Here is a 16,684-nt window from a genome sequence, read left to right as displayed (position 1 = left end):
GTACTATCTATTTTAATTATTATTATTACGTGGTGAGAAAATGGGTTATGTAGGCTATAAATGTTAAGGAAATTCTTAATTTAAATCGACTGTGAATCAAAACTCTAGTTTATTATGGAATTCATGCAAAACTGTCCACGTTTATTTATAAATTGACATATCTATTGTTTTAATTCAATATAGTTTGTCCGTAATTATCCTAATAACGATCTATTATTAGAATCATAAATCTTATGATACTATTGGGTTGGTTTTGTTAGATTAATGGATTTTAGTCTTTTTTTTAGTCTTCGGAGTCCACAAATCAAAAACTAATCCAAATACAAATTTGAAAATTTGCATACATGTTCTCTGAATAATTTCATTACACACCTATTTCAGCGTTTTCTTGAAAATAAACATGGGGTTGAGAAAAAAAATAATGTTAAAAAAAATATATTTTTTTTTTTTTAAATTCCACGAAAAGCCTATAACTCAAAAACCAGTCCAAATACAAATTTGAAAATTTGCATACATGTTCTCTGAATAATTTCGTTACACACCCATTTCAGCGTTTTCTTGGAAATATACACGGGGTTGAGAAAACAAATAATGAAAAAAAAAATATTTTTTTTTCAAAAAATTCCACAAAAAGCCCATAACTCAAAAACTAGTCCAAATACAAATTTGAAAATTTGCATACATGTTCTCTGAATAATTTCATTAGACACCTTATTCAGCGTTTTCTTGAAAATAAACATGGGGTTGAGAAAAAAAATAATGTTTAAAAAAAATTAATTTTTTTTTCAAAAAATTCCACAAAAAGCCCATAACTCAAAAACTAGTCCAAATACAAATTTGAAAATTTACATACATGTTCTCTGAATAATTTCATTAGACACCTATTTCAGCGTTTTCTTAAAAATTAACATGGGGTTGAAAAAAAAAATAATGTTTGAAAAAAAATAATTTTTTTTTCAAAAAATTCCACAAAAAGCCCATAACTCAAGAACCAGTCCAAATACAAATTTGAAAATTTGCATACATGTTCTCTGAATAATTTCATTAGACACCTATTTCAGCGTTTTCTTAAAAATAAACATGGGGTTGAGAAAAAAAATAATGTTTAAAGAAAATAATTTTTTTTTTCAAAAAATTCCACAAAAAGCCCATAACTCAAAAACTAGTCCAAATAAAAATTTGCAAATTTGCATACATGTTCTCTGAATAATTTCATTAGACACCTATTTCAGCGTTTTCTTAAAAATTAACATGGGGTTGAAAAAAAAATTATGTTTGAAAAAAAATATTTTTTTTTTTCAAAAAATTCCACAAAAAGCCCATAACTCAAAAACTGGTCCAAATAAAAATTTGCAAATTTGCATACATGTTCTCTGAATAATTTCATTAGACACCTATTTCAGCGTTTTCTTAAAAATTAACATGGGGTTGAAAAAAAAATTAATGTTTGAAAAAAAATATTTTTTTTTTCAAAAAATTCCACAAAAAGCCCATAACTCAAAAACTAGTCGAAATAAAAATTTGCAAATTTGCATACATGTTCTCTGAATAATTTCATTAGACACCTATTTCAGCGTTTTCTTGAAAATAAACATGGGGTTGAGAAAAAAAATAATGTTTAAAAAAAATAATTTTTTTTTCAAAAAATTCCACAAAAAGTCCATAACTCAAGAACCAGTCCAAATACAAATTTGAAAATTTGCATACATGTTCTCTGAATAATTTCATTAGACACCTTATTCAGCGTTTTCTTGAAAATAAACATGGGGTTGAGAAAAAAAATAATGTTTAAAAAAAATAATTTTTTTTTTCAAAAAATTCCACAAAAAGCCCATAACTCAAGAACCAGTCCAAATACAAATTTAAAAATTTGCATACACGTTCTCTGAATAATTTCGTTAGACACCTTATTCAGCGTTTTCTTGAAAATAAACATGGGGTTGAGAAAAAAAATTATGTTTAAAAAAAATTATTTTTTTTTCAAAAAATTCCACCAAAAGCCCATAATTCAAGAACCAGTCCAAATACAAATTTGAAAATTTGCATACATGTTCTCTAAATAATTTCATTAGATACCTATTTCAGCGTTTTCTTAAAAATTAACATGGGGTTGAGAAAAAAAATAATGTTTAAAGAAAATAATTTTTTTTTTCAAAAAATTCCACAAAAAGCCCATAACTCAAAAACTGGTCCAAATAAAAATTTGCAAATTTGCATACATGTTCTCTGAATAATTTCATTAGACACCTATTTCAGCGTTTTCTTAAAAATTAACATGGGGTTGAAAAAAAAATTAATGTTTGAAAAAAAATATTTTTTTTTTCAAAAAATTCCACAAAAAGCCCATAACTCAAAAACTAGTCCAAATAAAAATTTGCAAATTTGCATACATGTTCTCTGAATAATTTCATTAGACACCTATTTCAGCGTTTTCTTGAAAATAAACATGGGGTTGAGAAAAAAAATAATGTTTAAAAAAAATAATTTTTTTTTCAAAAAATTCCACAAAAAGCCCATAACTCAAGAACCAGTCCAAATACAAATTTGAAAATTTGCATACATGTTCTCTGAATAATTTCATTAGACACCTTATTCAGCGTTTTCTTGAAAATAAACATGGGGTTGAGAAAAAAAATAATGTTTAAAAAAAATAATTTTTTTTTTCAAAAAATTCCACAAAAAGCCCATAACTCAAGAACCAGTCCAAATACAAATTTGAAAATTTGCATACACGTTCTCTGAATAATTTCGTTAGACACCTTATTCAGCGTTTTCTTGAAAATAAACATGGGGTTGAGAAAAAAAATTATGTTTAAAAAAAATTATTTTTTTTTCAAAAAATTCCACCAAAAGCCCATAATTCAAGAACCAGTCCAAATACAAATTTGAAAATTTGCATACATGTTCTCTAAATAATTTCATTAGATACCTATTTCAGCGTTTTCTTAAAAATTAACATGGGGTTGAAAAAAAAAATAATGTTTGAAAAAAAATATTTTTTTTTTCAAAAAATTCCACAAAAAGCCCATAACTCAAAAACTAGTCCAAATACAAATTTGAAAATTTGCATACACGTTCTCTGAATAATTTCATTAGACACCTATTTCAGCGTTTTCTTGAAAATAAACATGGGGTTGAGAAAAAAAATAATGTTTAAAAAAAATTAATTTTTTTTTCAAAAAATTCCACAAAAAGCCCATAACTCAAGAACCAGTCCAAATACAAATATGAAAATTTGCATACATGTTCTTTAAATAATTTCATTCGATACCTATTTCAGCGTTTTCTTGAAAATATACACGGGGTTGAGAAAAAAAATAATGTTTAAAAAAAATGTTTTTTTTTTCAAAAAATTCCACAAAAAGCCCATAACTCAAAAACTAGTCCAAATAAAAATTTGCAAATTTCCATACATGTTCTCTAAATAATTTCATTAGATACCTATTTCAGCGTTTTCTTGAAAATAAACATGGGGTTGAGAAAAAAAATAATGTTTAAAAAAAATATTTTTTTTTTCAAAAAATTCCACCAAAAGCCCATAACGCAAAAACTGGTCCAAATACAAATTTGAAAATTTGCATACATGTTCTCTGAATAATTTCATTAGACACCTATTTCAGCGTTTTCTTGAAAATAAACATGGGGTTGAGAAAAAAAATAATGTTTAAAAAAAATAATTTTATTTTCAAAAAATTCCACAAAAAGCCCATAACTCAAGAACCAGTCCAAATACAAATTTGAAAATTTGCATACATGTTCTCTAAATAATTTCATTCGATACCTATTTCAGCGTTTTCTTGGAAATATACACGGGGTTGAGAAAAAAAATAATGTTTAAAAAAAATGTTTTTTTTTTCAAAAAATTCCACAAAAAGCCCATAACTCAAAAACTAGTCCAAATAAAAATTTGCAAATTTGCATACATGTTCTCTGAATAATTTCATTAGACACCTATTTCAGCGTTTTCTTGAAAATAAACATGGGGTTGAGAAAAAAAATAATGTTTAAAAAAATAATTTTTTTTTTCAAAAAATTTCACGAAAAGCCCATAACTCAAAAACCAGTCCAAATACAAATTTGAAAATTTGCATACATGTTCTCTAAATAATTTCATTCGATACCTATTTCAGCGTTTTCTTTAAAATAAACATGGGGTTGAGAAAAAAAATAATGTTTAAAAAAAAATATTTTTTTTATTAAAAAATTCCACAAAAAGCCCATAACTCAAAAACTGGTCCAAATACAAATTTGAAAATTTGCATACACGTTCTCTGAATAATTTCGTTAGACACCTTATTCAGCGTTTTCTTGAAAATAAACATGGGGTTGAGAAAAAAATTATGTTTAAAAAAAATTATTTTTTTTTCAAAAAATTCCACCAAAAGCCGATAATTCAAGAACCAGTCCAAATACAAATTTGAAAATTTGCATACATGTTCTTTAAATAATTTCATTCGATACCTATTTCAGCGTTTTCTTGAAAATATACACGGGGTTGAGAAAAAAAATAATGTTTAAAAAAAATGTTTTTTTTTTCAAAAAATTCCACAAAAAGCCCATAACTCAAAAACTAGTCCAAATAAAAATTTGCAAATTTGCATACATGTTCTCTGAATAATTTCATTAGACACCTATTTCAGCGTTTTCTTGAAAATAAACATGGGGTTGAGAAAAAAAATAATGTTTAAAAAAAATATTTTTTTTTTCAAAAAATTCCACAAAAAGCCCATAACTCAAGAACCAGTCCAAATACAAATTTGAGAATTTGCATACATGTTCTCTGAATAATTTCATTAGACACCTATTTCAGCGTTTTCTTGAAAATAAACATGGGGTTGAGAAAAAAAATAATGTTTAAAAAAAATAATTTTTTTTTTCAAAAAATTCCACGAAAAGCCTATAACTCAAAAACCAGTCCAAATACAAATTTGAAAATTTGCATACATGTTTTTTGAATAATTTCATTAGACACCTATTTCAGCGTTTTCTTGAAAATAAACATAGGGTTGAGAAAAAAAATAATGTTAAAAACAATTTTTGTTTTCTAAAAAATTCCACAAAATGTCCATAACTCAAAAATTAAGATAAGAAACTGAGATATTCACTTGCCAATAAGAGATGGTTATTTGCTTCTTACAGGCTTAATCCTCCTTAAATAAAAAATTCAATATCTTCACTGTTAGTAAATGAAGAAATTAGACACAGAAGACTAAAATAGTCTTTCTTTTGTAATCTCTATTTGTTAGGACGTCAATGGTATTGAGAAAATTAAATTATATAATAATTAATAGACATTTTTGGTTTATTTTGACACCAAGTTATTATATATAACTTTTTACTTGGACAACTGATTCCAGGCCGTCAGGATGTTTATTAATAGAGTGCCATTGATACATAGTACCATTTTTTCTTCAACAATATATCTATGGGGCTTTATAGGGAAGCCAGTAGTAAAGAAGTAATAAATAAAATAAAAATTGAGACCCTCAAAAATTAGAAGATATCTCGCCAGTGCCTTTTCTTCTCACGCTATATAAATAAAAATTTAAATATACACCGAGCCGATTGTTTCAATCAGCGATCGCTATCATTTAAATAAATAATAACCGTGATAGAGCAGTAGCAATTATACCAAACAAGACTTTCCTGATAGAAGCAGATAAACATCTATCAATTATAATCCGCAAGAGAAGAGAAAAAAAAACCCGAACGAGTTCGTTTAAGCGATGAATTATGCACATATAGAGAAAGTGGCAAAGCGACGATTATCCGAGTCGATCTAGTTGATCGCGCCCCGATAAGGAAATTATTAACTCGCAAGAGCGAAAAATCTAATCGGACGCTACCAACAGATTCAAAAACTGGATTTCTAATCGATTCTGTTAAATATACAGGAACAAGATGGAAATTATCGGTTGCAAGTACGAATTGAGGTCGACCGGTTATATACTTTGGTCGATTACATGAATCAACTCGGGTTTACTTTATTTGGGCATGTCTGCTGTGAGAGTGATAAGTCGGCTGGTTTCTTAATTACCTGCCTACTCCGCCATTCGAATGGTGGCTTAACATCACGTAGACAAAAATTTGAAGAGACGAAGATAGAAAGTTCACGTGGATGGAACTTAAAGTTGAGTTAGACAAGGTTGTGGTTTTCAAGAAAAATTACTCCTGATTGTGATCATTTGAGACTCTCAGTTCTTAGATGGGGGTTATGATGGCTGGACAGTCAAGTTTTCTCTTGTTTCTTTCTCGCTATCACTTTTCATTGCTCTTCTTCAAATACTTTTCTTTTTAACAAATTCAATGGAATATTAAGATTTTTTATCCCATAGACATGATACTTTTTTTTTTAGCTGTTTTTTTTTTAACTTGGTAACCATAATTTTGAGACTGGACAGCTGATCGACATTGCCAAGTTTAGAAAATGTATTTCAAGTTTTTTTTTTTTGTTGGAAACATTAATAATAGTAATTTGCGTTTACACGTAATTCTAATGCGAATACAAGAGACAGCATCAAGAATTTTGGATATATTGAAACTCACATTTTGCAAATATTGATTTATAGAAAACTCTGGAGACCTTTTTAGTCTTTTCTGGAGAAATTACTGAAATCCATTTACCAAAAGTGAAGATATTAAAATTTTTATTCGAGGACTGCCTGTAAGAGAGTAAATTATTTGTCTCTTGTTGGCATCTCAATATAGAAATATTGTTCGATTAAACTGATTGGATACCTATTTCAGGGTGTTCTGAAAAATGAACAAAAAGTTGACAAAATTTTTTTTTTATTATATTTTTTTAAAATATTTTATCAAAATGTTCATAACTCAAAAACTAAGAAAGCTACACTTCTGAAAATTTGTACAATTATTGTTCAATTAAATTGATTAGACACCTATTTCAGGATTTTTTTTTAAAATGAACAAAAAGTTGAAAAACCAATTTTTTTTGAAAAAATATAATTTTTTTTTTATAAATTTTATCAAAATGTTCATAACTCAAAAACTAAGAAAGTTACACTTTTGAAAATTGGTACAATTATTGTTCAATTAAATTGATTAGACACCTTTTTCAGGGTTTTTTTAAAAAATTAAAAAAAAAGTTGAAAAACCAATTTTTTTTGAAAAAATATATTTTTTCTTTATAAATTTTATCAAAATGTTCATTACTCAAAAACTAAGAAAGTTACACTTTTGAAAATTTGTACAATTATTGTTCAATTAAATTGATTAGACACCTATTTCAGGGTTTTTTTAAAAAATAAACAAAAATTTGAAAAACCAATTTTTTTGAAAAAATATAATTTTTTCTTTATAAATTTTATCAAAATATTCATAACTCAAAAACTAAGAAAGTTACACTTTTGAAAATTGGTACAATTATTGTTCAATTAAATTGATTAGACACCTATTTCAGGGTTTTTTTTAAAAATGAACAAAAAGTTGAAAAACCATTTTTTTTTTAAAAATATAATTTTTTTCTTTATAAATTTTATCAAAATGTTCATAACTCAAAAACTAAGAAAGCTACACTATTGAAAATTTGTACAATTATTGTTCAATTAAATTGATTAGACACCTATTTCAGGGTTTTTTTTTAAAATGAACAAAAAGTTGAAAAACCAATTTTTTTTGAAAAAATATAATTTTTTTTTTATAAATTTTATCAAAATGTTCATAACTCAAAAACTAAGAAAGTTACACTTTTGAAAATTGGTACAATTATTGTTCAATTAAATTGATTAGACACCTTTTTCAGGGTTTTTTTAAAAAATTAAAAAAAAAGTTGAAAAACCAATTTTTTTTGAAAAAATATATTTTTTCTTTATAAATTTTATCAAAATGTTCATTACTCAAAAACTAAGAAAGTTACACTTTTGAAAATTTGTACAATTATTGTTCAATTAAATTGATTAGACACCTATTTCAGGGTTTTTTTTAAAAAATAAACAAAAATTTGAAAAACCAATTTTTTTGAAAAAATATAATTTTTTCTTTATAAATTTTATCAAAATATTCATAACTCAAAAACTAAGAAAGTTACACTTTTGAAAATTGGTACAATTATTGTTCAATTAAATTGATTAGACACCTATTTCATGGTTTTTTTTAAAAATGAACAAAAAGTTGAAAAACCATTTTTTTTTTAAAAATATAATTTTTTTCTTTATAAATTTTATCAAAATGTTCATAACTCAAAAACTAAGAAAGCTACACTATTGAAAATTTGTACAATTATTGTTCAATTAAATTGATTAGACACCTATTTCAGGGTTTTTTAAAAAATGTACAAAACGTTGAAAAAACAATTTATTTAATAAATATTTTTTTCTTTAAAAATCGTATTAATATATTATAAATCCCATTTTCTAAATGTTGGCGTTATTGATTATTAAACTACTGGAAAGAATTTTTTGGTCTTTTTTGAATAAATGACTAAAATCCATTAACGAAAAGTCAAGAAAATGGAATTTTTATTCCAGGAGTGCCTGTAAGAATAAAAAAATAATTTGTCTCTTATTAGCAATCTTTGGCCAAGAACAAAAAATCCGAATAACTGCTTTCTGGTTGCTTTTTGAAAATTACGTGTAGAATACATTTCATTTTGCCACCAAAAGATTATGAAAATAAAAACAATTAAAATTCCCATGGAAATTATTAAAATTTCTAGAGATAGCTCTCTTTTGGTATCCCTGAACAACTTTTATCTAAATTATTTTATTCTTATTACCACAGTTTTCCTATAAAAAAATCAAAAAAAATTTTTTTTACAAAAATTCATAGGCCTACCGAAATAAATTTTAATAATGCAGCTATTATTTCGGGAATTGCACCTTGTAATTAAGAGTTCTATTGATCATTTTTGTAATTATTGATTTATGAACTACTCCAAAACCTCTTTTAGTCTTCTGTGAAAAAACGGCTAAATTCGATTTACTAAAGATCAAGAAGCAAATAATTTGCCTCTCATTGGCAAGTGAATATTTTGGTTTCTAGAAGTCAAAATTTTACAATAATTAATTTATGGGCTATTCCAACTTATTTGGAAAAAAAGACAAACATCTATTCATTAAATGTCAAGAAAGTGGAATTTGTATTCCAAAAGTGCTTGTAAAAAACGAAATAATTTATCTTGTATTGGCACTATACAGGATGTCTCCTTTTTCATAGGGACAATATTGCTATCTCCTATACTATAAAAGATACGAGGGCGGTTAAATTAGAAAAAAGTTGCGGCATTTTATTCTGATTAATAAAGTGTATTTAGATTTTTTATGCGACGTTTCGTTTTTTAGATATCATCATCAACTTTTTTTTTTTTAATACGGACCTGGATTTTTTATTTTATATTTAGAAAGAATTTTTATTTTCCTTTTCAACAATGTATAACTTAAATGTCTGTCTCGACGTTTCGGTATAAAAATAGCAGTTTTCAAGCTTTTTTCTCTAATACGGACCTGATTAGTATTTAGAAAATTAAAATACCTTTTGAATGCATATTTACCTATTTATCTTCAATATCAAACATAAAATTTTAAAACTACAGTGCCCTTTTTTTTTGTGGGTAAGAAAAAGAAATTCGAAAATTTGGTATGGTTCTTTTAATTTACGAGTACTTGCTTTAGATTTAGAAGGGGAACAATATATGTGTAAATAAAATAGAATTTTACACTTTTAATAAGAAATATTTTATTCACTTTACAAACAAATGACAAAAGTGTATTAACCAAAAAAATAACAAAACAATACAATTTAACTAAAAAAACAACATTCTCTTTACATACATTAGGCAAGAAAAGTTGCTGTTTTTCTTGCTTATAAAGCAGTTTTTTAGTTCTGAGAAGAAATTAAGCAGTTTTTTACAAATAACATTTACACTATTTACAAAAAATTTTGGAAGTGACCCCCATTATGTTCAATGCATTTTACGGTCCTTAATTCTGAATTCTCTATTGAGCGGGTTAAGTATTCGGGCTTTAAATCTCTAAATGCAGCAGTGACCCGATGTGTTAACACCTCCATATTATTTATTTCACTGTTATTGACTTTATTTTTTAAAAATCCCCATAAGAAATAATCCAGACGATTAAGACATGAGGAACGAGGAGGCCACCTTACAGGACCGTTTGTTCCTACCCAGCAATTGGGGAAATTTGTGTCCCCAATTGGGGGAATTGTGAGCGGCACAGTCATCCTGCACTTAAGAAATTGGAATTTTAATTCAGAAGTGCCTATGAGAAACCAAATATTTTTTCTTCTTGGTACCTTAATATCTTCTTGTAAATATAAAAAAAAACTTTAAGAGAGTTTACTATTATAAATGATACAATGGGTCTAAGATATCTGAAAATAGGAACGAAGCTAAATTTTTCACCTACTGCATTTCATTTCTTCGTTACACCCTGAATCACCCTATTATCTATCATTTTTTCATTACGTTCATTCTTGGCTCTTGGTTTAAACCACAATAGACCATAGAAACTTTCATAGAAATTATCGCAATTACGGGCGGAATGTCTATGAATCAAATGTAAAGTAAAAGTTTCAATTTGTCGCTAATGGAACGCATGTAATGAATTACTTGTGATTGATCGTCAGTCGGGTGCAAAAGTTTGTTTTTTTTTGCACACAGACATTTATTCGTAAATAAAAAGAGTTGCTAAGAACAGATTTGTTGAAGTGCAGCTTTTGAATCCTCAGGTGGTAATTGACAATTTTCCCGATCTCACAGTTTTATTACAACAAAAATTGAATAACTAACGTCTGCCCACACACAGAATACCAATGCAAAAAAACAACTCCTTTAAACAATCAAAGAATTATGAAAAATATCGCAATTGTTTCTTTGAGAACCCCCGGATACCTGCGACCATATTTGCTGGCAACAAGCCGTCTGTATACTGTTCGCCCGAGAGAGATGACAGCCTTCTTCTTCCAAATTAGGATTAGGATTCGTCGTTTAATAAAACATGAGTCGCCGATGGTGTGTCTTTCACCGACGATGGTGGGCCTTGTCGCATTTGCAACTACGACGTCATATATGGGCGTAACTTGCGGTTGCATCTTTTAGCCACCAGAAATATAGGGTGATTCAAATTGAGTTTCCACATTACATTTATTTTTTTTTTGAAACGCTACTGAATTTGTCAACGGCAACGTGACATTTCTAACGTCAAAATATAAACAAAACAGTCATGGAGCAATATACGACCGAACAACGTGTTAAAATTATCCAAGCCTATTATGAAAACGGCCGATCAAGGAAAAATACATTTCGTGCTTTACGTGAATTTTTTGGCGCACAAAATCGGCCTTGTGAGAAGACAATTTGGAATTTGGTACAAAAATTCGAGCAAACTGGCTCCGTCGCTAACATCAAAACTCCTAGGCATGCTCGTAAAGGTCGGTCGGAACACAATATTGCTATTGTTGCCGAAAGTGTGAACGAAAATCCAAGAACATCGATTCGTCATCGATCGCAGCAACTGGACCTTACATATTCCACTACACAGCGGATTTTAACAAAAGATTTGCAATTACACCCATACAGAGTCCAAATAACGCAGGAATTGAAGCCTAGGGACCATCAACAGCGCCGTGTATTTGCCGAATGGATAAGAGAACAAGGGGCAAATTTTCCAATGAAAATAATCTTTAGCGATGAGGCACATTTTCACCTTGGGGGCTTCGTAAATACTCACAATTGCCGTATTTGGGGATTAGAAAATCCAAGACAGATTGTTGAAGTGAAAATGCATCCTCAAAAGGTGACTGTTTGGTGTGCCTTTTGGTCCGGAGGCGTAATTGGTCCATTTTTCTTGGAGGATCATGCGGAGAACGCTGTTACGGTTAATGGCGTTCGCTATCGGAACATCATAACAGAATTTTTCTGGGAACAGTTGGAAGATATGGACATCGAAGATCTCTGATTTCAACAGGACGGTGCCACCTGTCACACATCAGGAGAAACGATCCAAGTACTGCGCGGCAAGTTTCCAGGTCGCGTTATTTCACGTAACGGTGATATCAATTGGCCGCCGCGATCCTGTGATTTAACTCCCTTAGATTATTTTCTATGGGGGTATCTTAAGAGCAAAGTCTACAAGAATAACTCGAACACCATTGCGGAGCTGAAACAAGAGATTAGACGCGAAATTACCAACATAGGTCCTGATTTGTGCCACAGAGTAGTCGAAAATTTCTCCAAACGGATTACGTCATGTCACATGAGCCGCGGCGGTAATTTACATGATGTCATCTTTCATACATAATTGTAATTAACTACCTTCAAGGGGAAAATAAATATTTTTCTATAATTTTCAATTTCTTCTTTTTTTTTAAATATTTTTAATGTGGAAGCTCAATTTGAATCACCCTATACAAGAGTTAAAACATTATTGTTGTCACTCCGGTCCTGATTCTAATGTCAGCTGTCAATAAGTGACACTGACATATATAAGGAGTTCATTAAAACCATAGAACGAATAAGAATTATGAAGAGAAAAAAACAAAGTAATACCCGAGTTTTTTAAATCAAAAACATTTACTCTGATCATGGTCAAAAAAGTCAATGGATGATAATGCCGTGGAGAGTGCTTAAAAGTCCCTTGGAATAGTACTAAAGCAGAACTGAAATAAGGATAATTTCTCTTTAATTTAAAAAAGAATTACATGTTTCAGAGACTAGTAAATAATATTTAATAAAATGTTGTTAAAAAAAGAACAGGTTGCTCAAAATTAGTTAAATTATTAATTTTTTTGAATGTATCCATCAAAAATTGGAAAAACTAAAATACACAAGAATTGCACTAAATGACATGTTCAACCCAGGTCCATTTTAACTGGGCTATAGGTTAATGATATGATATCCTCGACTTTAGTTCTTTGTCTAATTTCTGTGTTTATGATATTATGGCATATGGTCCCTAAGACTTAGTTCCAATATTATTCGTTCGATGACTGTTTGTGTTGTTCTTGAATGTATTAGCTGACTTGATGGTAAACATAGTTGTTGCCATTCTGTAAGTGATAAAGGGAAGTATACACTCTCATTTTTAAGTTAATTGGGATATTTTTATCCTTTTGTATATGTGTCAGTTTACCTGTAACTGTCCACCTCTGTCAAACAATATTATCAACAGCAGTCATGATTTTACTTAGATTCATGGTTAGCCCAATTTATTTCTGATACAATTTTAAGCTTTTGCAGCATTGTCTGACTAACAAACACATCCTCAATCATTCATAAAGTGAAGATGGCTTATGTGTTTACCGTCAATTCCAGTGTTTTGAAGACGTCTTCTAATACAAAAGTGAACCACTTCCTTTTATTAGCTTCTATATATTCCGCTACTTTTAATAGTGACGTAGCGTTATTATATACATTTTTTAATAGATCTTTATAACTCGAATCAGGTCTTACATTGTTTAAGTCTTCGAAAATAGCCAACAGCTCTACGAAAACTCCCAATAGGAGCTGATTGTGGTGGCATTGGAAGAGTGAGTTTTATATGAATGCATATTTTATGGTAAAACTTCAGTACACTAGAAATTTGAACATAATATACAAACTGTCACGTAACCATTCTAATATGGAAATCCTGCTGTAGTACATGTATCTAATATCCCTATGAGAGCCATGACTTAAGCAGCTAGGCAAAAATCGGTTCCCCATAGATTGAATACCTTTTGCCGCCGTCTCAACTGAATATGCCAATTCAGAATGAACAATATCCTTTTACGAGACCCCTAGTATCCTTTTGTAACATTCTGGATTGGGTTTTGTGGGGATCTCTTTGCATAATGCCTCCTCAAGTGACCTTTGAACAAAGTTCAAAAAAAGGTAATTATCGCACTTAAATGTTCACCGTCCCAAGGAGACATGGTTTGTATTTTTAAACAATTGGAAGTAAGAAACTGTTGTTACACCTCCAGAATGGGCCTATTAGCACCTTTGACAATCAGCTTGGCTTTGATTTTATCAACGTTGTCTTTTGTAATTACTTTTTCTTTGCTTCAGATACAAAAAAAAAGTAGCCGATATTTATCATAGCTTTTACATTTGAGTTTTTACATTATTGACGCTTGATTTCCATCTGTTATGAGGCAGAATAAGCTATTTGTGATGGCTTTATACAAAATTCTACAAGCTTTTGATCCGAACCGTTACTCTTCCCCAAGATCTAGCTCCCTATTAGTTGCCTTATTTCTTCATCTTTTTACCTTTGACTTGTATACATATTACTTCTTTGCTGGGTATTCATAGATTTTCGCAATTGGCGCGTAATCCTAAACTATATTTAAATTGCATTGATCCTTATCGTGATTTAAAATTAAGGATAAATTTCAAATAATTGTTATTTACCCAAGAAGACAATTTGCCAAGGAGGGCATTGTAACACTCGAAAATCGTAGACTTAAAAAGGCAATGAACGAACAGAAAGAGCGTCGAGAGTTCCCGAGGCGTCGCGACGCCCGGTCTAACCGAGCGACGCGACGGGTCGGCTAAAAAAAGCGTCGGTCCAGGCGTCGGGACGCGCGGAGGTGAACGCGTGACCATTTAAGGGAAGCGCTCGCTACGACGCCCAAATAGGGTAAATCCTGTTATTTTTTTTACAATTTTGTATTTATCATCCGGATATTCTTAAGAAGGAAATGAATAAACCGTAGAATTGTGTCACAAGGACAAAATAATGAAGGCACGTGCACTAGACTTAGACTACCAAAGTCCTCTTCCAGGCAAAAATTTAATCTTTTCCTTATATTTTGAAGCCATTTTTACATTTTCTTGAATATACTTGAAGTATAAATTTTAGGACGTCCACATGTAGACCTGCTGTGAATATGAACAATTTGAAATAAAAATTAAGAGACCGCCTTTAAAGGAGACAGTACAAAGCATTGTGGAAGCAAGCAGTTGTGGAATTATCTCTTAAGCATATAAAAGACCTGCAAAAAATGTCTTCAATAAAATTGCAGACACATGCAAAATAGATGCCAGTTTGTATGGCCCAGACGTTTGTAAAATCTTCGACTTCCCATAATTCCTCTTCAGGAAACTATTTATTTACGTGAACTAACATCTTAGAACATTGAAAGGCTAGAATTAATAAACAAGAACTTTGTTTAAGTTCAACATGTACACAGGGGCAAGGGAGGTGGTGATTTTTGTTTACAAACATATTCATCGATTGTCTGTTGTCAAGTTTACACGCATTTTCAAAAGAGGAAATTTTCAGCTACGTATCAACACATATTATAATGTTAATTTAATTTATTGATGTTAGATTTTGGATTAAAAATAAAAAAATAGAAATAGATATGTTATTCTAAAAGCAAAAATAAGATATTCAAAGCAGAAACAAATTATTAACATTCTTATTCCTAAAAGTGCTTCTAAAAAATTTTAAATAGCAACACCGCAGGCAAAAAGCTAATGTCATCTTGCGAAATGTCATCTTGACAAACGGATTTGTGTTTACATTCGACATTTGTGAAGTTCTGTGTTTTTTCTTTAGTTTTTGGTTAAAAAAAGACGCGCATTTGAGTGTTTTTGTGAATTGTTACGATAATAAAAACTTGTGCCAGACTATTGGAAAAAGACCCTTTTAAGTCGATCTTTTCACAAGTAAATACCGATTTTGTCATAATATCATATCAAGAGACAATCGTCATCATAAACGTAGAATAATAAAAACTTAAATAATTATAAAATATTTAATTTCCATAAAAATGCGTTTTACCTTTACTCTAATGAAGTACGTGATGCATGAATTACTCCTATGAAATAAGTGACAATTTTCTATGATATTATAAAGCGTTCTTTTGCCATTTCTACACATTTACTTGGCATCATGGCATCAGAGATGTTGTTGCAAGCAAACAAACTACCCTAGTTCCACGGCAATGCTAATTCTAGCCTTTCAATGTTGTAAGACTAACATACAACGAGAGGGTCAAATACGAAATGGTCCCAATGAAGTTGCTTCATTTCTTATGGATTTTATGAACTCCGTAGTGGCATTTTTCTACTTCCGTCAGTAGAAATTGGATGATTTGAGACCATAAACCATCAGTTTTTAAGTTTTTTACTTGTTTAAGTGAACTTATATGAATATATTAGATTCTAACTTTTTCAATGAGAATGCTTTGAAATTACCAAAAATTGACTCATTCAGTCACATTAATCCACTTCACTGCCCTATATCATATACGATTCCCAGGATATCATTTTCGACGTTTTCTCGTTTTTAATTAAGTAGATTTTTTTTGTCCATCTTACACGATCAATTTAAAAAATAATTTTAAATACTCTCTCATAACGAGCTTTTCCACCACAAACAATAAGACTAATGAACTTAACAATAAACACACTTCCCATATATAAGATAACTAATAATTATCAACAAGCATGATTTATTGCATAAACAAAGTCCGTTGAAAAAAAAAGTCGAATTGTTGTCAACGTACGTGTCAATTAAAAAAATCGTTTCAAAGTCCCACTACATTGGAATGCCATGAAATACGAAGAAAAAGTAGACCATATGGTGCGGGTTGTGTTTACGTTTTTGGCCTACGTCAATGTTTGCTCTTGTAAAAAGGTTAAGCGTGATTAAGTGATGATTAAAATACTTTTAGGACGATCCTTAACAAGTCCGGGTATTGATCATTTTGTATTTAT

General features: G+C 29.5%; 1 protein-coding gene across 2 annotated transcripts in view; it reads right to left on the bottom strand.

The window, feature by feature from the left end:
• Positions 1-16,684, bottom strand: part of LOC126740807 (protein phosphatase Slingshot) — a 200,221-nt gene that overhangs the window by 32,677 nt on the left and 150,860 nt on the right. The gene's annotated exons all lie outside the window — the stretch shown is intronic.

Source organism: Anthonomus grandis, chromosome 9 (genome assembly GCF_022605725.1).
Source record: "Anthonomus grandis grandis chromosome 9, icAntGran1.3, whole genome shotgun sequence".
In the NCBI taxonomy this organism is placed as follows: domain Eukaryota; kingdom Metazoa; phylum Arthropoda; class Insecta; order Coleoptera; family Curculionidae; genus Anthonomus; species Anthonomus grandis.
The sequence above is the reverse complement of the archived record's forward strand: the minus strand, read 5'-3'. Positions and strand labels throughout refer to the sequence as shown.